Source organism: Oreochromis aureus, linkage group 23 (assembly GCF_013358895.1).
Source record: "Oreochromis aureus strain Israel breed Guangdong linkage group 23, ZZ_aureus, whole genome shotgun sequence".
Lineage (NCBI taxonomy): Eukaryota > Metazoa > Chordata > Actinopteri > Cichliformes > Cichlidae > Oreochromis > Oreochromis aureus.
In genome coordinates this window covers 17122634-17146176 of record NC_052963.1, presented here as the reverse complement: position 1 = coordinate 17146176, position 23543 = coordinate 17122634, and the positions used below count along the sequence as shown (strand labels likewise).

General features: G+C 42.4%; 1 long non-coding RNA gene and 1 other non-coding gene across 3 annotated transcripts; one reads left to right on the top strand and one right to left on the bottom strand.

Moving 5' to 3' along the window:
- Window positions 1-12566: 12566 nt before the first annotated feature.
- Window positions 12567-15962, top strand: LOC120436421. Of its 2 annotated transcripts, none has more exons than XR_005610413.1 (4): window positions 12567-12925; window positions 14713-14800; window positions 14963-15114; window positions 15240-15962. It is a non-coding gene; the product is annotated as an uncharacterized LOC120436421 (long non-coding RNA). The 2 variants fall into 2 exon arrangements; XR_005610414.1 differs by having other exon boundaries at window positions 14963-15117.
- A 3409-nt stretch (window positions 15963-19371) lies between these two features.
- On the bottom strand, window positions 19372-19441 carry trnag-gcc. Its single transcript has one exon. It is a non-coding gene; the product is annotated as a tRNA-Gly (tRNA).
- Window positions 19442-23543: the final 4102 nt, after the last annotated feature.

Sequence of the window (23543 nt, the reverse complement as noted above, 5' to 3'; positions counted from 1 at the left end):
AGCCACTGCGCATGCGCATCCAGATCCATTTCTTCACACTAGTGCAACGTTCACGTTCGATTGTTGGAACGGATTTTCCCAAACACTAGAACACTGTCGCGTCATAGAACGGGTTTTGAGTTTAATAATGAATTGATTTTTTTGATGACCCAACTTCTGGACCATGGGTGTAACAGATTTGGCTTCTGGAATTTCAAAAACAGTAAAAACATCATATGTGACATAGGTAGAATATGTTTCACAAATTGTTGTAGGCACCTGAAAGGCAGCATCAGCCTAAGTGTTGTGTTTGTTTTTTTCTAGGAAGCCACTGTTTGAAAGAGCTACTAAACTGTTAAAATAAACAGCACTGACTGATGTCTTTAAGCCTGTTTCAAGCATGGGTCTTACCCCTGTTTTTATTTCCTTATTGTGAGTTATTACTTCAAACAATCAACTCTATACATATGCAAGCAATTTTTGAATTCTTTTTTTTATGGGCAGGGTTTCAAGCCCTTTATTGCTGACAACAGGCCATAACTATAATGCTGACACAAACTAACCACCTCATCAGATAGGATCACCTTGTTCTGCCTGTTGGGACCTATTCATCCAACAAGGATCCCCTTTTTCAGATATTGTACCTGCCTGCTGTGCATGCCTTCTAGCAATAGATTCTCATGTTTAACATACTGAATCAGGACTGCAGGTAGAATTAGTGCCATCTAATTAAAAGGAGATAAAAAGAGAAATTAAAGATCTGAGCAGGGCCTGTCAAATCTTTTCCAAGATGTCAGTACTACAGAGATCAAACACGTCATGTACACCTGGAGGGGAGGGTGTGCTCTGGGAAAGTTCCACTATGAAGTCCGTTTCCAAAGATTGCATAATATTGATGCCGCAGAAAGTAAACAGTGAGATGCAAGCCATGCTTTCTGTAAACGATCAACTGGATCATCAACACCGTTCCTGGACAGCCTCAGGAGTTCACACTGTGTTTACATGGGACTGACACAGGCAATTTCAAATAAAAACTAATTAAACTACACAAAACAATCAAGCTCATAAATACAGTGTGCTGTGATTTAACTCTTCAAATCATATTGCAACATAATATGACAAATAACAATCATCTAATGAGCAAATGTTAAAAAAAGGTCAAAAGCACTATCCAAACCACAGGTGGTTAGATGAACATTTATATGCTAAATTGTTTTTAAGGTTTATTCGAAATCTTTGTTCATGCAGAAATTATGTGACTGTGAAGCCAGAGTGTCTTCTTATTAACTACTACAGGTTAATGTTTCTTATATTTTTAGACAAACACGTTTAATAAAATAGCTCTAAAGTACGTGCTACTGCAGCTTTCTAAACTTAAAGAGGATGAAGCAATTAAAGCATGTTATGACAGAAGTATTAGAGCACACCCTAGTAGAAAAAAAATACTCGAAGTGGAATGATTTCAGTATAAAACCACCAACATTATTTTTTGCACTTTATAAATAGCTTTCATTTTTAGTGCTATTTATAAAGCTGCAATAATATATCATATCATTCAAATTCCAATTTAGAAAAAATATAAAATTACACTACCGGTCAAAAGTTTTAGAACACCCCAATTTTTCCAGTTATTTTTTGCAGTTCAAGTCGTTCAAGTCCAATAAATAGCTTGAAATGGCACAAAGGTAAGTGGTGAATTGCCAGACGTTAAAAAAAAGGTAAGGTTACCCAAAACTAAAAAATAATGTAAACTTCAGAATTATGCAAAAAGGCCTTTTCACAAAATGGGTTAACAGCTTTGGAGGTTGATGAAGCCTTGAAAGCTGGTGGTACTAATTCATACAGGTGTTCCAAAGCTGTCCATGCTGAAAGGAACATAAAATAAATTCCCTTGGATTAATTGTAAACAAATATGGTTTTTCCTCATCTTCATAGCTCTCACAGTATGTCTAGAACCTCCATCAACTTTGGCATCTTCTCTCCTAATTGGGTTTCAGTAAAAGTACTGTTCAAGATTTATTAGCTTGAACATCAGTCTAGCATGAGCTTCTCAAGTTCAGTCTTAATAGCAGAACAGACACATCAGCACACGGGTATGAGGAGATTCAGCATAGTACTAAATGCTACTGTTCACTGTTCCTTTGGCCACCTGAACATGCCATTGCATCAGGGCAGAAAAACTGATTTTAAACCTGAAAAAATAGGGAAGCAACCTGTTGTGGGGAACTTCTACACTCCTCGTTGTTTAGCTCTTCTGGACTCACACTGAATGCAAAATATTTGGATACCTCCATTTCGGTCTTCAGCTTCTCCTTTTTTTTTTTTAGAGCTTTTCCTCCCAAAACATTGACATTACATTTGCATTCAGTTAGATTGAGGGCTGGAAAGCTTAAAATTGCTTGAAACTCACTATAAAGGTCTACTAACCTAAGATAAGCTATAATCTCAGGCAATAAGTGACAGAAGAAATATTATTTCTATCCACTGATAAGAATATATTTCATTTTGCTTTATTTTCACATAAACTATACACTTTACTGTTGTTCACAATGAGGCACAGGCTTTTGTGGCCTTCTGTCTTTCTGTGGCCAAAAAACCCCCAAAGAGCAAAAGAGACCAAAGAGATTCGCTGGCTTAAGGTCCTTGGCTTTGTATGTTTAAGTAGCTGTAACAAAAGAGAAAAAAATGTTAAAATACTCCAGACACTTTCCACAGGATGGAATTTATTATTGTATCCACTCTAATCGTGTGGTTCATGTCTCATTTGTGGCAGCATTTACATTTCCTCTTAGCAACATGTAACACCTGAACATCACACAAAACAGTGTTACAGGAATGGATATGGCCTCCATGACCAACAGAATTTTCTGTTTATAACGTGATAACCATGCCAAAATCTTCTATGAGGATCAAAATAACACCATCTGCAGACCTAAAAGATGGACATTTTTTGAAGGAAATTAAGAGAATAGGTTATAACACAAGATAAATATTGATTTTTGCTATAAGAGCATCCTAAATGTCCTACTTTTTGTACATTTGCCTAAGATTCATGAGAGTTGTGTGGAACCTGTTTTGTGAGGAATAGGGTCTCTTAGTGACAGTACAGGTACTGCAGAAACACAGCCCAAAGGGCCGCGCATAAAAATGCGAGGGATATTATACCCCTTATGTCAAACTGAGTGATTTATGACCCAATAAAATGATTTATGACTTAGGAAGTAATAAAGGAAGTAATAAAAGTTGATAGTAATAGAGTATTATATCAATAAAATTAATATTCATCAAATTATGATATTTCATAACTCGTTGATTTTCAATAATTAAAAAAAATATTATCATGAAAAATATGGATTTTTTAAATCATGAATAGGATTTTTCTAATAATCGAGTTTCCCATTTTAAGCCATTTTAATCTGTTTTGGGGGCCCGTGTGTGTGTGTGTGTGTGTGTATGAAAATGTGTTAAACAATAGTAAAGTGTTAGTTAAACTTGTGCTTTTGTAACAGTCAGCATGGCGAGTGATCAAGGCTGCATGCCCCAGTAGAAAACCTTATTACATTTAATTTGTGTTTGTTTAATGTGAACTAGGAAATTCAAAATCAAAGTCCGAGTCACAAACTCTCAAGCCCCTTAGAATAAGGTCACAGCACTCATAACCCCCATAGGATACGTTCACAGGGTCTCCCCCAGAAAACCCTTAGGTAAGGTAACAGGGTCTCCCTAAAAAAAACCCCTTAGTCTTCGTTCACAGGATCCCCTAGAACAGTGGTTCTCAAACTTTTCACAATGAGCACCAATATATGGCTTTTGAAGTACCACCCTTATGACTGACATTAAAGTACAGTAGTATAGGCCTATTTAACACCACATACAGTTTACACAAGACAATTTTATTTCTTATATGAATGTTCTTTATTGTAACTGTCATAAACAGGATCAGAATCAGAATCAGAATCAGAAAGGGTTTTATTGCCAAATGTTGAGCAGGTTTACAACATTAGGAAATTGCTACGGTACTTAGTGCAAACATACTGTCATATAACGCTTAAATAGACATAAAAATAAGAATTAAAGAATTAAAAGTGCTAAGTAGATAGATATATACATGGGTGCAGGTGGTGATCAGTGCCAAACATGGAATGATGCAGTGAACACAGTGTAGGGTCACGTGTTAGTGGTGGGAACGGTCATGTGGTTATTGTTCATGAGTCCAACAGCAGAGGGGAAGAAACTGTTCTTGTGGCGAGAGGTTCTGGTGCGAATGGACCGGAGCCTCCTGCCTGAGGGGAGCAGGTCAAACAGACTGTGTCCAGGGTGAGAAGGGTCAGCTGTGATCCGAGCTGCACGCCCCAGTGTCCTTGAGGTGTACAGGTCCTGCAGAGATGGGAGTCTGCAGCCAATCACCTTCTCAGCAGAGCGCACAACACGCTGCAGTCTCTGCTTGTCCTTGATAGTGGCTCCAGCGTACCACACGGTGATGGAGGAGGTGAGGATGGACTCGATGATTGCAGTGTAGAATTGCATCATCGTCCGTGTTGGCAGGTTGAATTTCTTCAGCTGCCTCAGGAAGTACATCCTCTGCTGGGCTTTCTTTATGACGGAGGTGATGGTGGGCTCCCACTTCAGGTCCTGGGTGATGGTGGTACCCAGGAAGCGGAATGAGTCCACAGAGGTGATGAGGGTGTCAGTCAGGATGATGGGGGGAAGTGGGGCTGTGTGCTTCCTGAAGTCCACAATAATCTCCACTGTCTTCTGGGCATTCAGCACCAGGTTGTTGTGGCTGCACCAGGACACCAGACGTTCAACCTCCCTCCTGTAGGCAGACTCGTCCCCATCCGAGATGAGTCCCATAACAGTGGTGTCATCTGCAAACTTGATTAGCTTGACAGACTGGTGGGTGGAGGTGCAGCAGTTGGTGTACAGGGAGAAGAGCAGAGGAGAAAGAACACAGCCCTGAGGGGAGCCGGTGCTGATGGTCCGGGAGTCCGAGACATTCTTTCCCAGCCTCACATGCTGCTTCCTGTCCGTCAGGAAGTCAGTGATCCACCGGCAGATGGGATCAGGCACATTCATCTGGGAAAGCTTGCCTTGGAGATGGTCTGGAAGGATGGTGTTAAAGGCAGAGCTGAAGTCCACAAACAGGATCCTGGCGTGGGTTCCTGGGGAGTCCAGATGCTGCAGGATGAAGTGTAGAGCCATGTTGATAGCGTGCTCTACAGACCTGTTGGCTCTGTATGCAAACTGCAGGGGGTCCAGGAGGGGCCGTGAGTGTCTTGAGGTAGGAGAGAACCAGGCGCTCAAATGACTTCATGACCACAGATGTCAGAGCCACAGGTCTGTAGTCATTTAGTCCAGTGATCCTTGGTTTCTTGGGGACAGGGATTATGGTGGAGGACTTGAAGCAGGCAGGCACATGACATGCCTGCAGTGAGGAGTTGAAAATGCCAGAAAACACTGGGGCCAGCTCGTTTCCACAGTGTCTGAGGGTGGCAGGAGACACACCGTCTGGGCCAGGAGCTTTTCGAGCATTCAGACTCTTAAACTGCTTCCTCACATCTGCTTCATGAATATGAAGAGTTGTGGTGGGAGAAGGTGGTGTGAAATCCTCCTTGGTGTGGGGTGTGGAGGGAGGTGTTGTAGGTGAAGTGTTTGATGGTGGTGATGGCTCTATGGAGGGGGGAGAGGTGGGGGAATGAGTGTCCAAAGTGTCTCTATTGTTGGGGCCGTTGGAGGTGTGAAGGCTGCTTGATGGCTCGTCAAAACGGCAGTAAAAGTCGTTAAGGGTGTTGGCCAAGAGCAAGTCATCAGTGGAGTGGGGGGTTTTAGGCTTGTAGTTGGTAATATTCCTAAAACTTTTCCACACAGAGGCCGAGTCATTCTCTGAGATCTGCTGCTGCATCTTCTCAGAGTGCTGATGTTTAGCAATGCCCACTTCTTTAGTGAACCTGTACTTGGCCTCTCTGTAGCAGTCCCTGTCTCCGCTTCTGAACGCCTTTCTCTTTTCCAGCCACAGCTTTTTGAGTTTAGGAGTAAACCAGGGTTTGTCATTGTTATAACTCACCCTGGTGCGTGATGGCACAATGCTGTACTCACAGAAGTGGATATAGGAGGTGACAGTGTCCGTAAACTCGTCCAAGCTGTTAGAAGCAGCCTTCATTGTGTCCCAGTCTGTAGACTCCAAACATGTGCGAAGCTCCTCCACAGCCTCGTTGCTCCACAGTTTTTTAGTCCTCACGACAGGTTTGGAGAGCTTCAGCCTCTGTCTGTACGCGGGGATCAGGTGGATCATGACGTGGTCAGAAAGTCCGAGTGAAGCGCGGGGCACCGCGCGATAGGCCCCGCTGATCGTGCTGTAGCAGTGGTCCAATGTCCTCTCCTCTCTGGTCGGGCATTTAATATACTGCTTGTATTTGGGAAGCTCTTGGCTCAGATTGGCTTTATTAAAGTCCCCAAGAGCAATAATGAGGGAGTCTGGGAATGTCCGCTCCATGTGCAGTATCTGCTCCGCGAGTGCGCACTGAGCTGCCTGCACATCCGCATCTGGCGGGATGTAAACAGCGGCCAAGATGAATGAAGCAAACTCCCGCGGAGAATAAAATGGTTTGCAGTGAATAAAAAGGTATTCCAGAGAGGAAGAGCAGTGCTGAGCAATCACTGTTACATCTGTGCACCAGCCACTATTAATGTAAAAGCAGACACCTCCACCTGTGGTCTTACCAGAGAGCGAGGCCTGCCGGTCCGCGCGCAGCAGATGAAAACAAGATGTGACAAGTGATAATAATAACAACTGTACAGCATTAAAACATTCACAGTAGGTGGGATATCCAATCTTTATGTGATGACATGATGAACCCTGCTTCCGGGTCCAAACTACTCTGCATTTATTAAGGCTGTTGTGTTTTTAACATGTTTTAATGTTTTGTATTTTGTTCTATTTAATCTGAACAAGCCCCTAAAAAAGGCAGTGATCACTGTGGGCCTCTCTTGGTTTACAGCCAGCCCATGTAGCAGTATATTAATGGCTACCTTATATTGCAGTTGTTCTCCTCACTGAAGTTTGGTCCGTTTACATCATCCCAACATGCGATTGCCTTTGTCCCTAACCTTCGGGAACCCTCACATTAACTTTTATTGAGTGGAAAAAGGTTAGCGTTCACCCTCCAGCTTCACTGTGTTTGTATTATGCTAGGGTGACCATATTTTGTTTTTCAAAAAAGAAGACACTTGGCTCAGTCATGAAGAGCTTTAATAATACAATAATACCACTTTGGGTGGCACCCGGGGGGGGGGCAAAGCCATTGCGGGGGGGGGGATTAATACAAAAAAAAAAGAACGCTTAGACACTTCTAGCATAACGGACAGGTTTTCGACGGGGCTCCCACGCAAATGCAAAGCAGAGGATGAAGCATCGCCAAATACTATTACTTTCCTCTGCGTCGGGAGCACACGCTGGGGTGTCCAAATCATGGCCAAACAGTATCCCACATTCTTGATTTTTAGTTCACAAACACTTCTTATAATGACTAACTACTCCTAACATTTTGGAGATGTTAGCTCTTTATACAGTAAAGTTAAAGTGGGATACAAATAATATCAGGCTGATCCTGCCACGATTGGTTCCCCCTGTCCAAATCACCAACAAACAGTATCCCACAGTTGTTTATGTTTTTGAACCCATTTTGCACAGAGAGGCATTTTTTGACAAATGTATTGATAGCAATGTTGAATAATATTACACAGGAAAAAACAACTACACGTAAAATAATTACACTCTGACGCCTCTGTCTTTCTAAATGGAGGGACAGTAACTGCGTGTGTATATGTAAGTGTGTAAAACCTAAAGATAGTCAGATTAACAGTAACAGTATTTTGTCTCTATCCGCGATTGTAGAAATTCATCTCATGTAAACAGTAACGTGGCGCACAGTGTGAAAAAAGGCACATACCTTTGACATTGCGTGATGAACTCCGTATTCCTCGTCCACACGTAAACGCAAAAACGGAGTTTTCGAAAATCTCCAACCTGGCAGGAGTTTTAAAAAATCTCCGTTTTCGGGGATTTGAAACGCCGTTTACATGTGGACAAAAATTGTCATATAGGCTTTTACAAGTCAACGAGCGCAAAAAAAAATAACTTAAAAGCCTCTGGAATTAAATAATGGTACAGAAATAATGCCTCATCTGCATAAGAAAAATTACCAGTACCAGTAAAGCAGCAGTTCGGGGATGACTTCAAACACATGGGTCCTCTGTCGGATTATAGGAAAACCCGGACATTTTCATCAATCTCGAAAATCCCCCCGGACGCCCCGGACAGAACGTGAAAAGTGGATATGTCCGGGGAAAAGAGGACGGTTGGTCACCCTATATTATGCTAACCATAGCTGTGTAGCTAGCCGCCACACAGAACATCATTAAATATACCAGCTAGCCCAACTTCAGACAGTAACCCTACAAATGTCACTGCTGTTTAGTTTTCTGTCTTCATTTATGTCAGCAGTGATAGCAGAGCTGTACGTTTTAATTTTTGCTGTGGTGGTTAAGATGCCGGATTTTTGGCTTCACAACCCTCCTTCGTAGTTCATGTACGTCGAAGCTCGGTTTGCTCATCGTGGCGTTTTAGCCGACGAGCCGAAATGTGGTGGCCTTGCTGGATCCGCTGTCCACCCGCCATGTGATGACCCGCCTCCAGGATCCCCCCAGCCAAGGGAAATACACCGCTCTCAATACACCGCTGCTGCGGCGGTACTCCCTCTCTCACATAGAGTGGGCCGTGAAACTCCTATCTCTCTCGGGCATGGGTGATAGTACGGCTCTCAAGCTCATGGAGAGCATGCTGTCCTTGCTAGGAATGGATGACAGCGGGTTCCTCTTCACCCATGTCTTCCTCCAACAGTTGTCGGTGCGACGTGGTCTCGCCAACTCCCTGCTGCTGGCCATAAAAGATTACCGCCCTCTCGCAGAAGAAGCGGATCACATTGTCCTGGCTACAAGGAGCTTCGGCATCCAGGCGATAGTCCCCGGCTCACCAATCTCCCGCACCCCCACCGATTCTCCCAGGAGCCTCCGACTCATCAATGGTGGCTGGGATTGGGGCACCGCTTAAAAGGGCAGTTTTTATTATCAGCGTGGCAGCGCCATGGCGCCTTTGCAGCGTACCACCAGAGAGAGCCCAAGTACCACTAGTGGTACGCGTACCACCGTTTGAGAAAGACTGTCCTAGAACAAGATAAAAATAGCCCCCTTACTGTAACCCCCGGCAGCGATCTCGAACTCTTTTTTTTTCTCTCTCTCCATCTTTATTTCAAGAGGAGCAGTAACAACAAATATAATGCATGGAGGAGACAACAATGTAAAAAATAAACAGGTAAGATGCATCCCAAAATTAAAAGGGGGAAGAAAAAAAAGATACAGTGACATTAAATAATTAAACAAGGACATTAAACATATTACAAATATTTACAGCTTTTTTGTTGTGAGAGGAACAAATTGTATTCACATAGAGTTCAGTTTCTTTCTTAAAGGTGAAAAAGTGTGGTTTCTTGCTTGAGAACTTACATTAATGGATATGGTATTTGGCAAGGAGTAAAATCAGATTAATGAGGTAAAGAGCATTCGAGTCTTTCCTACTAAAGTCAGTATAACCAAATAACACATTTTGGTAAAAAAGCACAAAATTTGATAATATGTTCTTAGAGATAAAACTAGCGATATCTTTCCACAAAATCTTCGTAAAGGCACAAGACCAGAATAGGTGCAAGCAGGTCTCTGGGATGATCTTACAGAAGGACCAAAGAGTATCCATATCCCTCTTATATTTTTGAAGGAACCATTTAACAGGGTAGAATCTATGAATTAGCTTAAATGAAATTTCCTTCACTTTGTTGGTAAGGAGGAATTTTTGTGGCAAAGACCAAACTTTTTTCTGGTCAGTGTCCTTGACAAAATTAGACCAGAAAGAAATGGAAGGAGGAATAGAGAAAAGTGACTCTTGGAAAAGAGACCTAATCTTGGCATTCACACCTTTACAAGAGGAGAAACAAATCTGACCAAAAGGAATGTCTCTCAGGATAGGGCGGGACATGAACAGGTGTGGGGAGGCAGTGGTATTTCTAAACAACATGGACAGACCAGGCGGTATGACATCAAAAACAATACAAAACTCCTTTGGGGATACCGGGATGTTATATCTGGATAGGAACTCTGAGTAATTGTATAATAAGCCTGCGTTATTGAATAGTTGACTTACCAGAAGAATACCATTATTAAACCAGTTTTTAAAGAACAGCGACTTATTCTTGTATAGAATGTTACAGTTGTTCCAAATATAATATCTTTGTGGAGAAAAGTTACTGTGAAAAGATTTTGTTTATTATTCAAAAATGCTTTGCTTGTGTTTGTGTAAACTCTGAATGACGATTCACCCTGATAAACATGAAGCCTTGCCTATGCTTATCATATGCCTGTGAAGACAAGTTCCTGTGTAAAGAGGAACGGAAAGTTCCACTTAAGCAGATGTTTAGTATAGTATGAACAGAACGTTTTAGCAAGATATGCATTTGTCTGTTAAGCAATCTATATTCTTTAGCAAGATATGCATTTGCAATCTATATTCTGAGAACAGGCGGAGACTGCCTCCGCCCTGTTGAGTAACCTACGTGCCTATATAACCTGCAATAAAGAAGAGTACTGTGTGACTCTCTCTCGAGACGTTCACCCATGTACATGTGATTGATTATATTGTCTCACTGTGTCTCTGTTTTACTTTGGCAGCCTTCTATTTGGGAAATTTCCCCCGACAGTTACGTTTATAGATCAAGGACCATGCCAAAAGAGCTTGTTGATGAAAGTTTGAGAGTTTAATTGGGATTTTCTGAATATTGTAGTTGCAGAGAAGAATAAAGTCCAAGCCACCCAAATGTGAAAAGATATGATGAGAGATGAAGTTCCAGATGGAGTTAGGGTTTTTGAGATGTTTTTTAATCCAATTCATTTTGAAAGTATAATTCAGGGAGCTGAAATCTACAAAATTTAAGCCACCATTGTTATAATTGTTCATAACTATGGATTTGCGAATGTAGTGAATTTTGTTTTTCCACAGAAAATTAAATAACAATTTATCAACAGATTTGCATGTAGAGTTATCGACATGTAAAGATTGAGCAGCATAGGTCAGGTGAGACAAACCCTCAGCCTTGGTGAGCAGCATTCTACCCTTTAGGGACAAATCCTAATTTGCAACCAATTGTTGAGGACATTTGAGTTTTATTGATGATAAGGTTAAAGTTTAGAGCGTTCCTAGAATTCTTATCTTTGGTAATAAGGATTCCCAAATATGTTACACAACTTTTCACTGGGATCCCGGAAACACAGGACACAGTACACTTGTTCACTTGTAGCAGTTCACACTTACTGAGGTTAAGGGAGAGGCCAGATGCTCTGGAGAAAGTACCACAAGGAAGTTTAAATAGAACTATTACCATTAGTATAAAGGGTCTTGACACAATTACTAAAAAAGGTACCAGTGATAAAATAAACTTGTGTTCTACAGAGTCAAATGCTTTGTAGAAGTCCAAAAAAGCATGATGCTTTCATCTTTAACAAGCTCAGAGTAGTCTAAGATATCTAAGATCAGTCTTATATTATTAGAGATATGTCGATTTGGCATAAACCCTGACTACCACTCATCAATAAGAGGGTCTAGTACTAATTTCAGTCTTTTGGCTAGTAAGAGTGCTAAGATTTTATAATCATTATTTAATAGAGATATTGGTCGCCAGTTGTCCAGTAAGAGTGGGTCTTTCCTGGGTTTAGGGATGAGCGTAATCAAACTTTGGCATAATATCGGGGGGAGTGAGCCTTTATTTATACTTTTCATGTAAACTTTTAGGAAGGGGGTCAAGATATCGGAATTTTTTTTTTTTTTTTTATAAAATTCTGTCGTTAAACCATCAGGACCTGGGGATTTATTCGATTTAGCTGACTTACTGCATCTGAAACTTCTTTTAAAGAGACTGGTCTGTCACAGAAATCACTGTCCTCTTTGGACAGCTGGTTCACATTAGGGATGGAGTCAAAGAACTGAGAAACCGACTTCTGACAAAATTTGGAAGTGTAGAGATTACTGTAAAACTTTGCGCAGAAGTTGGCGTAGAATTTTCTTTGGCTCATCAGTGATTGTGTCACGGTCCTGGGTCGGTGACCCAGTGCTTTGAGTTTCTTGTGTCTCAGGGTTTTCGTATTATGATCTTAGTTCTCTTTGTTGCCCCAGTGTCTTAGTTTGGGTTTCTTGTATTCTGTTTAGTTTTCTGAGTATTTAGTAGCTGCCCTCTGTCTCCTTTTTGTCGGTCTCTGTGTTTCTTAGTTGCTCTGTTTCCCCGGTCAAGTCCATGTCCGTGTTACATTTCCTGTTTTACTTTGAAGGTCTGTGTCCTACGTGAATGTATTGAGTTTCGCTTCCCTTGGGTCTCGTTATGTCTGATTTCTCCCAGCTGTGCTCCCCTTCTGTGTCTCATTCCCCTCGTTATTTCCCAGTGTATTTAAGCCCTGTGTTTCTCTGTGTCAGTGTTGTGATCTCCCTCATGCTGTGTGGTTCTTCCCGGTTTAGGTTTTGTAGAGTTTTCTGTTCAGCAATAAAAGCTGCCGTTTTGAGTTCAGTCCTGTTTCTAGTGAGTTTGCGTTTGGGTCCAATTCCTGCCTGCACACAGCCGGATCATGACCGATTGAGCCATCAATTTTTAAATACTGAATTGAATTGTTTCATGACTTCTGCCTTTCTAACCTAAAAAAGTAAGCAGAACTTTGCTCGCCTTCTTCAAGCCATCGCCTGTGCGACCTGACAAAGGCTCCCTCAGCTCTTCACTTGTAAATCTCATCAAGCCTATGCTGCTGCACAACAAGCTCTGCTTTTTCAGACTCATTGAGAGTGTCTGGAAGTTTTGAGGTCAGTAGGGAGATCTTGCTTATTACTTCATGCTCTTCTTCTTTTTTTTATTTTGGCTAAATCACTACAGTACTTAGAAATGTTGCAATTTCATATTTTAACAGTTCCCAGTTAAGACCAAAGGTATTTTCGTTTATTGCTTTGTTCCAATACTTTCTGATCATGCTTTCAATCTCTGAATATACAGTAGAGTGTTTAAGGATACTGCTGTTAAGTTTCTTACGAGATAGGGGAGAAGATACTACAGGAATAAAAATGCGAATAGATTTGTGATCGGATAGAGCTGATGGTAAGATGTCTGCAGCTGCATTACTCAGATCTTTAGAGATGAGCCAATAGTCAATTCGAGACTGGCTTGATAATGATTTGTTACACCATGTGTATTCATTCTGACATGGGTGCGTGTCCCTCCGAGTATCAGTTAAATAAAATATGCTCATAAACAATTTTACATATAAACTTTCAGGAGGCCACCTGTCAAGACAGTTATTTAGTACAGCGTTAAAGTCCATGCCACAAATAATGTGAGAATTAGGGAGTTTAGCTAACCAGTGAAACATGAGTTCTTCTAACCTGCCAATAAGTGCATTATTTTCAGTATGGGAATTGAAACCATAGACATTTACAATTATGAAAGTCAGAGTAGCAATCTCAAGCGCTAACGACCATCATTGTCACAATCGGAAAACAGGATTTTTCCATTAAAACAATTTTTAAGAATGCAAACGCCTGCTGAGCATTCTGAACCACGAGACATCCATAACTCGGAGCCCCACTGTGACCTCCAGAGGATAACATCTTGTGGAGTAGAATGGGATTCTTCTATAAAACAGAAATTGGTACCATACTGTTTAAAGTATAGAAATATGGCATTTTGTTTTGTGTGGTCTCTTAAACCTCTCACATTAAGGGAAATAAAAGAAAGGGACATAAGGGCAAATAAAATAAATAAACAAAAAACTAAGTAAGTAAGGGGATAGCCTAAAGGCTGAAGAGCTGTCAAAGAGAAAACTTACGGGCCTTGGTACCCTGTGAACCATGGGAGGGGGGACCGCAAACCTAACTTCACTTAACTTTAGGAACTTTAACATGGGATGGAATAAAGTACAGTTCTGAGAACAGATGGGCACAGAACAGTGTATTAAAATGAAAATAATTTTCTCTAAATTTTACCAGTAAGAGGTAAAAAGGGTCAAAAAGAGAGTCAGAATAAAATAGTTCTGAAGGTAGTATGCATATTAAGGTGCATCTGGAGTGCATAAGAGGAACATAAATGGTGAGGTAAACCTAGTTTTAAGCAAATCAAGCAGAGTTATAGGGAGTGCACAAAATTAGACAGAATAAGCACACCAAAAAGTGCCACAGCATACTGTGCCCTATAAGATTGAGTAACAGTCAGTATGGTTTATGATGGGAATACTTCGATTCCATTCACAAAGGCTCGGCCACCAATGAAGTACGCTGGTTTATTTTCTTTCTGTGCTTTTTCTACAGCAGGCCACAGTATCTTTCTTCTCTCTGTCTTCAGTAGATAAATCCTCTGCGAGCCTCAAGTTGTTATTTTTCAAGAAGGATGAGCTTTTAGCTGAGTGCCAGACAGCATCGCGGTAAATCTGGGAGGTGAACTGCAGAATGATGCCTCTGGGATGGGTGTTATTCGTTTTCTTTGGACCAAGGCAATGCACTGTGTCCACAACGTCCGGTAGTTTGTCCTTGGCCTCTTGTAGGACAGCTTGGCAGATGTGAATTGCTTCCTTTCTTATGTCCTCCTTTTCTTTTTCCTCCAGGCCATAAAGCTTAAGATTCCAGCGATGCGAGTAACTCTCCAGGCAGGAAAGCCGTTTCTCTTGTGTGCCACGGGTTTCTTGAAATTTGGTAAGCTGCGCCTTAAGGTGGTCAACTCTGACCCTCACGGCTTTAATATCAACACAGATAAATTCAAGGGTCTGTTTGATATCTTCGATCTGCTTTGCATTTTCTTTAATGGCATCTTTCACCTCAACGATCACTGCAGTTTTTGCTGACCATCTTTTCTAGGGCATCCGACCTGTTGTTGATCAGTGAGGATTGCTGTGGATTCCACGTCAGCAATCCTTCTCTGTTTGACCGCTGGAGATTTAGATGGTGTAGCGGGAAGGGGTGGAAAATCCTCATCCATTTCAGATACCAGCACTAGGATCCGAGCCGAGGTAGTCGTGCATGTTTTCGGCAAGATTCCTAGTTTCGGAATGTTCGTCGTGCACTGCAGCAGCCTGGATGCTAATGGAGTTATCATTAGCCACTGACTTGCGTGCTTCTGCCTTTCTTTTCTCAGAACTTTTCATAATGACTCGGTGATGGGAACCAACCAAGGAGGGGGGAACACAGATATCGATGAATAAAACAGTAATTAGGTATTTAATAATAATTTAGTAATTAGGCTTTGAGCTGACCAATGAGCCGAATTTACAGCCTTTTGATGAGTGAAGCGCCCAGAGTTTTTGAAATCAACCAAGACAACTTTGCAGACTCTCCAGAAATACACAAGCCCTTAACTGCCCTGCAACCCCGTGTTTCTGGTCCCATCACCACATTCAGGCGTTTTTCCACTTAAAACATCACTTTTTGAGAGATATTTTTTTTGATAAATTGCCAAAGAGTCATTTTTACCCCCCAGTACAGTAGACTCTGCATTTGGATCTGAGGAGAGCAGCGGACACAAGTGATTGTGAAGAAGTCACTGACATTTGGTGGCAGGCCTTAGATAATTGTGAGTTATTGTGTCTGATGGTGAAAAACACAAAGTTTTGGAAGAGGCATACAGGCACTGTGGAAAAAGCAAAGGTGTGTACATTCTGTAAAAATGTTTTTGTAAACACTTTTCTGCTTATATTATGCTTTGAAAATGTGATACATATGTGATAATCAAAGAACATGATTTTTTTTTTTTAAAACCTTTATTCTTACGCTTTGAAAGTATGTCAGATTATCCTAAACACTTATTTGTATGTATGTTACACTGTGTAATTTTTTTTATAGAAACCTTGTTCATTGTATGACTGTGTAATTATCTATCTTTGATAAATAAAATATTTAATCTTGTATTTGTGTACTTTGTGGTTATTGAATAAAAAAAATTGTGACACATTGCACTGATAAACACAGATGACTAAAAGAAATGTTTGATGGTAAAACGGAAACAAGTGTTGTGCTGCTAACTTTGAGGTTCTAAGTCACCAACGTTTAGATAAGAAAATGCATAGAGGAAACTTGCAGCCCTGAGTCCATATGTAAAACATGGAAACTTCATAGGAGTGATACTTGTTCTTACATAGGTGCACTTATTCTTTGTTATGGCACTTTACTGTTCCAATCAAACAACAAGATCTCATTCTAAAGTACTTGTGTTTTTTTGTTTTTTTTTTTTGGCCATCCTGTCATCTCATTTGCCATATTCTCTTAATCCGGCACTGTTTAAGTGATGGCATGCCACATTTGGCCCGATTGTGGTTTGGTTTATGTGGCCCAGGCTCATAGAAAACAGGTCTGGCCTGGATCCGGCATCAAGCTGGCACTTCTGACTGACTGGTGTCATGGCAGGGTGTATGTCAACTAGATGTGGGTCAGGTCTGGCAATGATGGCACTATTTATTTTCCTATTTTAGTTAGAAGACCCAAATGCCATGTTGCAATAGAGTAGGAGTAGGGTAAAGGGTAAAACCCGCAAAGGACTGTAGGTACAAGTGGCTAGCTAGAATGGCAAGACGCGGTTGTATTATTAACTGCCATAGCCGGTCGCATGATTTGAATTGAATTCATTGCGCTATGCTGCTTTGTTTACTGTGGCTTTGCAGGCTAATGTTTGTTGTGTTTTGTAGGCACTCCAGCCTGCAAAATGCTGGAATGCGATCCAGACTGGGCACCCTCTATCAGCCTGGGTCATATCGAGTTTAAAGCTGCAACCACAGCGAGATTTGATCGGTTAAGAGGGAGACCCAGATCAAAACAGCCACGAAAAGTCCCGCATTCCTTTTCATTCCATTTCTCATTATTTTAATATCCTATGATATGAAGGGCATATAACATCTGTAATTTGATATATTTTGTCATATTTTCACAGAACGTTATTCCACGGTTTTCTAATGTGTATTTATGAAGACAATTTGTGTGACTGGTAAACTTACCTTTGTACGGACGACAGTCTTATGTTCTACTCTGAACACCTCAAGGTCCTGTACCCATGCGTCAGTAAACTGAACCTGGGCTTGTCACAGGGATCTGAAGTTACTAAACACTTAATGAGTGTATGCACTCAAACTTAGAACCATATAATTATAAGTATGGGCGTAATGAAAGTTGGGCAGCGCGCTAACATCTTTAGTCCACTCTGTATGCTCGTATGGGTCTAACCCTTTCACTGCTTTGATTTTTTCCTCGTACCTTTTTTTTGCCTCTTTGTCAAGTCTGTCTTTGTACGGACCTGCCATGTTCTCCTTCGTTTTGTACATAACTGTTTTTGGGGCAAATAAAATGCAAGTAGGGATTAAAACCGCAGAATGAATGGTTACTGGTGCTGGAAATCCTAGCGCTTGATGCAGTGTTTTGATTTTCCTGCCACTCGTACCTACAATGCAACACACGAAAGTCACATGGTCTGTCGATCTCTATACTATACTGCTATGATAACCAACGTTTCGCATGCAGGTTTCTACAGGTTTGTGAGTTTACACTTTATCCACAACCTAGTGAGGGTTTACTCACGTTTAGCACTGGGTGGCTGTACCTTAGGCGGTAGAGCAGGTCACCTACTCACCAGAAGGTTAGTGGTTTGATCCCTGGCTCCTCCGGTCTGCATGTCAAGAGTGTGAATGTGTATGAATGTAGTTAGCAAGCACTCAGTTTAGAGAAAGTGTGTGTGAAGGTAGCATGTTGTATAGAGCACTTTGAGTAATCCGGGAGAGTAGAAAAGCGCTATACAAGAATCAGTCCATTCACTGTCTGAACAGAGTTTTGTCAAGTTACTTTTGCACTATTATGTTCTGGCACATGTTGTTATTACACGGCTTGATTAAGGTACACACTAGGCTGACATCTGGGGCCAGAGCTGAAACTGTTCTGGGCCAGCACAGAGCCAGCAGTTTGTCTGCAACTGGCCCATGGCCCACACAACTTACATATGGGCCACATACCACAAAGAATGACGGCCCTTTGGTGGCCCATATCAGGTTTGCCAGAGGTAATCCACACATGGGCCAGCACAGGACCACCTGTGTGTCTGCAACTGGCCTTGTGCTAGCCCATGTGAGGGCCATCTCTGGCAAACCAGATCTGGGCCACCAAAGGGCCGTCATTCTTTGGGGTATGTGGCCCATATGTAAGTTGTGTGGGCCATGGGCCAGTTGCAGACAAACTGCTGGCCCTGTGCTGGCCCAGAACAGTTTCAGCTCTGGCCCCAGATGTCAGCCTAGTGTGTACCTTAATCAAGCCATGTAATAACAACATGTGCCAGAACATAATAGTGCGTCTTTGCGGTATGTGGGCTATGTGTAAGCACATTGTGTGGGCAAGATCTGGGCCATACCAATTTTGCTATGTGGGATATCTTAGAGCTATTTCCAGGGGCAAGAATGTTGATGTTAGATTCTGTTTTAAATCAGGTTGTGATCTTAAAGTCACAGGACTGATTTTAGAGTAATGTGCAACAGTTGTCATGCCATTTAAATTTCCAAACTGCCCTTTTCTCCAGTCAGGGTTATGGTGAAATTTAAGTTGTTCTTTTGTGTGATTGCACAGTGCCCACCACAGGACCCCTTCGTAAGCTGTTGCTTACCGCTGAGCCAACAACCCTTGCACGTCTACCAATTGTCCCACCGAATTCGCGCCACTCTCCAAAGTCTCCTCTCAAGATCCTAAAAACGGATGGACCCATTCTGTCACATACCGCGCAAACGCAGTGCTGAGTCTTGTCCTGTTGAGGTGGCTCTCCTAGGGTAGGGCCATGCAGTTGTTTGGGTAAAGCTTTCTAACGGTCCGACCCTGCCTGCTGTCACGCCTTGGTTCCTGTGACGGTAAAGACCTGCGTTTCACACCTGGGCTTAAGTGATGACTAATATGAATAACAGTGGGTCAACAACCCTCAAGTGGACAACCCCAGCAGGGATTAAATACCTGACAGGCTCCATCAATCGCTGCAGGCCTGAAGAAGCCTCTTGGATGAGGATTGAAAAGTCTTCACGCACCACAAAGGAATCCAGTCACCTTCCTTCTTTGCAGGACCTCAAGACTACCGTGACCGAGAACCTACACAGACATCTGATCTCGTTAACCCACCTCTAAACTCTGGGACGCTGCTAGCTGCACCCACAAGCAAGAGCCCGTCATGTGATCTTGCGGAAATCTTGACGCCGTCTGGCAGCGACCGAGAAACAAACTTAATGCCTCTCAAGGCCCCACGCATAAAGGAAGTGTGCATTGGCGGGAATCGAACCCGGGCCTCCCGCGTGGCAGGCAAGAATTCTACCACTGAACCACCAATGCTCACGTGTGTGCCATTTTCCCACCGAGTCGCGCCATTGCCCAAACGCTCCTCTCGAGGCCCAACGGTAAATGTGGCCCAATACAGCCAGGAATCACTCATCAAGGCAACTCTGTCGCAGCTCCCTGGTGGTCTAGTGGTCAGGATTCGGCGCTCTCACCGCCAGCGGCCGGGTTCGATTCGGTCAGGGAACCTGTGTTTTGACCCAGCTCCGGCTTACCCGAATGGGACAAGCGGTGAACAACGGATGGGCTGCCTTTGCCACGCACTGTGTATCAAGCGAGGCTCAAGGCCCATCTCCCCAAAAAATGGACCGTTCTTAGAAGCCGTCAACAAATGAAGCAGAGTTGCCACTTCTTCAAGCCCAGGATGGGTTGCCGTCTTGCAGGTGAAGTGTGTGACAGGAGATCCTAAATTGGGTGGCCGAACTGCACACCAAAACATGCCTCGCGTGAGGATAGAGCTCACCACCTTCAGTTTTCAAGACTTACGCATGGCAGGCGAGAATTCTACCGCTGAGCCAACAACCCTTGCACGTCTACCAATTGTCCCACCGAATTCGCGCCACTCTCCAAAGTCTCCTCTCAAGATCCTTACAATGGATGGACAAACTCTGTCACGTACCGTGCATCAAAGCAGATCGCTGTGACTCTTGCGTGAGGCTAACGGTGTGTTCACACCGAACGCGATAGACGCGAGCGAAAACGCCCCAAACGCCCCTAATTTGACGCGTGCACATTCGCACCTCGACGCGTGTCCAAGAAAAATCCATCGCGCGTCAAAATTGCATGTTTTGACGCGCGTGAACCGGAAATGTGGGAGGGATGTGGGAGGAAGTTGTGTCAGACCGGTATCTTTGCTAGATGGCAGCTGTCGAGCTAGCGTTTCTATTTACTGTGGAGAGCAGAGCAGCGGCGTTAAGGACGTCCTCGCCGTACCTGGGTCCATCAGGTCCTCCAGAGGCGTGAGCAGTTTGGTGAGTTTCACCACTTGCTCCAGGAGCTGCGCCTGGATGACGGCCGATTTCAGCGATACCACAGTCTTTCCCTCGCCCAGTTTGAGGACCTGCTGTCCCGCGTTGGTCCAAGCATCGCCCGCCTAGACACCAACTATAGGCGCTCAATCCCACCTACAGAGCGCCTGTCCATCTGCCTGCGGTTAGTAAAAGTGTTTAATACGGTAGTCCTTTATTGATACCTGTGCTAATATGCTAAACTATCGTTTATACACTGCTAACATGGATGTGCTATGCTATCAATGAATGCCGTCGGTGTTTACTGATAGCAAACTGTGGTATGGAGACGACTGTTTATAATATTTCTAGTGATACTTGAAAGGTCTCATCAAGTCCCGATTTAATTCAATTTATGCTGTTATCAGTGTTTGCAATGATAGCATGGCTGTGGTGTCTATCAGTGTATGCTCTCGGTGTTTGCTGATATCAAACTGGTACAAGAACCACTGTGGGTTAATCTTTGTAGTGATACTCACTCCTTCTTATTTAGACCTGGTTTAATTCTGGTATAGATGAATATTTGTATGTAATCCTCGCAGCTGTCAGACTCTATAACAGGGGTCACCAGCCTTTCTTTAAACTGAGAGTTAGATAAAACTGTGAACAGTTTGGTTCATCTTTAGTTATATGGTTCTATCTTGATAAGCTGTCTTATCACAGATTAATTTTTCAAAAATATTAATGATTTAAGCAAGGAAAGGGCTAAATGTCAACATACAACTCTTTATTTCTATTAATGTCTTACTTCATTCCTGCCTTATTTACATGTTTAGGAATTATGAGTGATTGGCTCACTGTAGTGGTAAAAGTTGTTACCAATCAAATTATGATATGTTAAAGTTAAAACAAAACACTGACTGTTTTATATTATATCTAATATATATTATGTAATTATCCTTATTATTGGAAAATGTTTTATGTAAGATTTATGTTTTGTAATTTAAATCTGACATTACAAAAGTATTTTGGAATTTGAATAATGTATTTGTAACTGCAGTACACATAATACTAATTTTGAACAATTTTGTCCAGGTTCCTTGCCACCGGGGACTCCTTCAGGACCATCGTGTACAGTTTCAGAGTAGATGTGTCCACAGTGTGCCAGATCACCCCCCAGGTAGCGACGGCCATCTGGGACTGTCTAGTGGACGACTTCATGGCTGTGCCTTCACCTGGAGACTGGCGGTCCATCACAGAGGGATTCCAGGAGCGCTGGAACTTCCCTCTCTGCTGTGGAGCTCTGGATGGGGAGCACGTCCAGACAAAGGCCCCCCCATATATCATATAGGAGACACACACATTGATATACACTAAATATTTATTCCATTTCTTTTTTTGTGGTGCCCAAATTTATGCACCTGCTTGATTTTGTTTAAACAATTATTGCACACTTTTTGTAAATCCAGTAAACTTCTTTTCACTTCTCAAATATCACTGTGTGTGTCTCCTGTATGATATATTTAACTGACATTTTTTATTGTAACAACCAACGATTTATACAGGAAAATAATGGCTATTAACAAGGTTGCCCAAACCTTTGCATCCCACTGTATTAGTATATTTTGTCATTAGTATAATATGAAATAAATTCTACATGTGTCAAGTCGTGTGCCAACATTTGCTGTGTAGTAGAACTGAGACATTAGTCATTATAAAAATTTATTTGAAATAATATTAAAATTCTCACAGAGAAAAACATTAAACATAAATATATAAAATATAACTATTTACAGAGAGACAGGAATAAAAAGGACCCAGCTGCTCTCCAGAGCAGGAACGAGGCTGAGGAGGAAATGCTCCATTGGAGACTGGCGTGGCCTCTTCAGGGACTCCAGGATGGCCAGCTCCACCGCCGATGGACCGTCCTGGGACCCGTCCCTCATCTGCCTCAGAGCGGTCCTCCTCTGTGGGCCTGTAAAACACAGCACAAAACACAAAGAAATGAGAAGGCTGCTACTAGATTTTAATTTCAACATTGAAAAGAAAAAAAAAAAACAGGATATAATGAGATTAGTTGTAGATATTTAGTAAAGGTGATCACAAGGGAATCCCACACCGAGTAAAAAGCTATCAGTGCTTGCTGTACATACCTGTGGGTGCAGCAGCAGGAGCTCAGGGACTGGGGAGCCAGGAGAAGCAACAGGGTATGCTCTGCAGCAGAATCAGTTGGTTCTATCAAGACAATATTAAATGTTAACAGGTTGAATACAATAATCATAGAGAAAGTATATACAGTGGTCCCTGTTTTATTGCAGCAGGGGTTCTCAGAATAACTAGGCCCTCGCCACGCACTTTATACACTTTTTTCCCCACACACATGAACATTAGTCACAGTTCTCACAAGTTGATTCTCAAAGTGCAAACCTTTGAAGATTGCAAAACGTAAAAGTATTTTTATGCCGTGTTTTGTCTTCATCTGCCTGCCACTTTCGTGCGCCTTTTTCCCTCGCGGTGCAGGTGTCTATTTCCGAATGAGGGTCATAGTTGTGGGTGTTTTTGTGCTGTTTTTTCTATTGGACGTGATGGTTATCAAAACCAAACATGATCAATTTGGCAAGCGCAGGAGACACGACACAGAGGAGATTTGTCAATCAGGCTGCAGAATGCAAAGCTGTACGGTGCAATGAAAAATCAGCGAAAAAGCGAGGCAGTGACGGATGAGCGGGACCACTGTGTGCTGTTTATTAATAAACCATATTCCTATATGACAACATGCATAAAAGCAGAACGGTATTTGTACATCAGTGGGGAAAATAGCGGGACAGTAGGCGGGCTTGCTAGCTTTAGCGCGGCTTCATCGGGTCAGTCTGAAAATTAAAAAGAAGAACAAATGAACTTACCAGGTTGCCCGATCTCCTCACTTCTGTGCCTCCAAGCTCGGTCCTTTTTATTCCTGTCTCGGTAAAAGTAGCAGCTAGCATCGTATAGTTCTGGACGATTAGCCACTGCGCTGATGAGCTTTTCCTCCATACTGAATGAAGAATGAAGGGCTTTGGCTGGATCTGCCCCTTTGACCTAGGTCAGAGCCACGTCACCAGGCTCCGGATTGGTTGTCGCGGCGCGATTTGACGCTGGAGTTCAATTTTTCC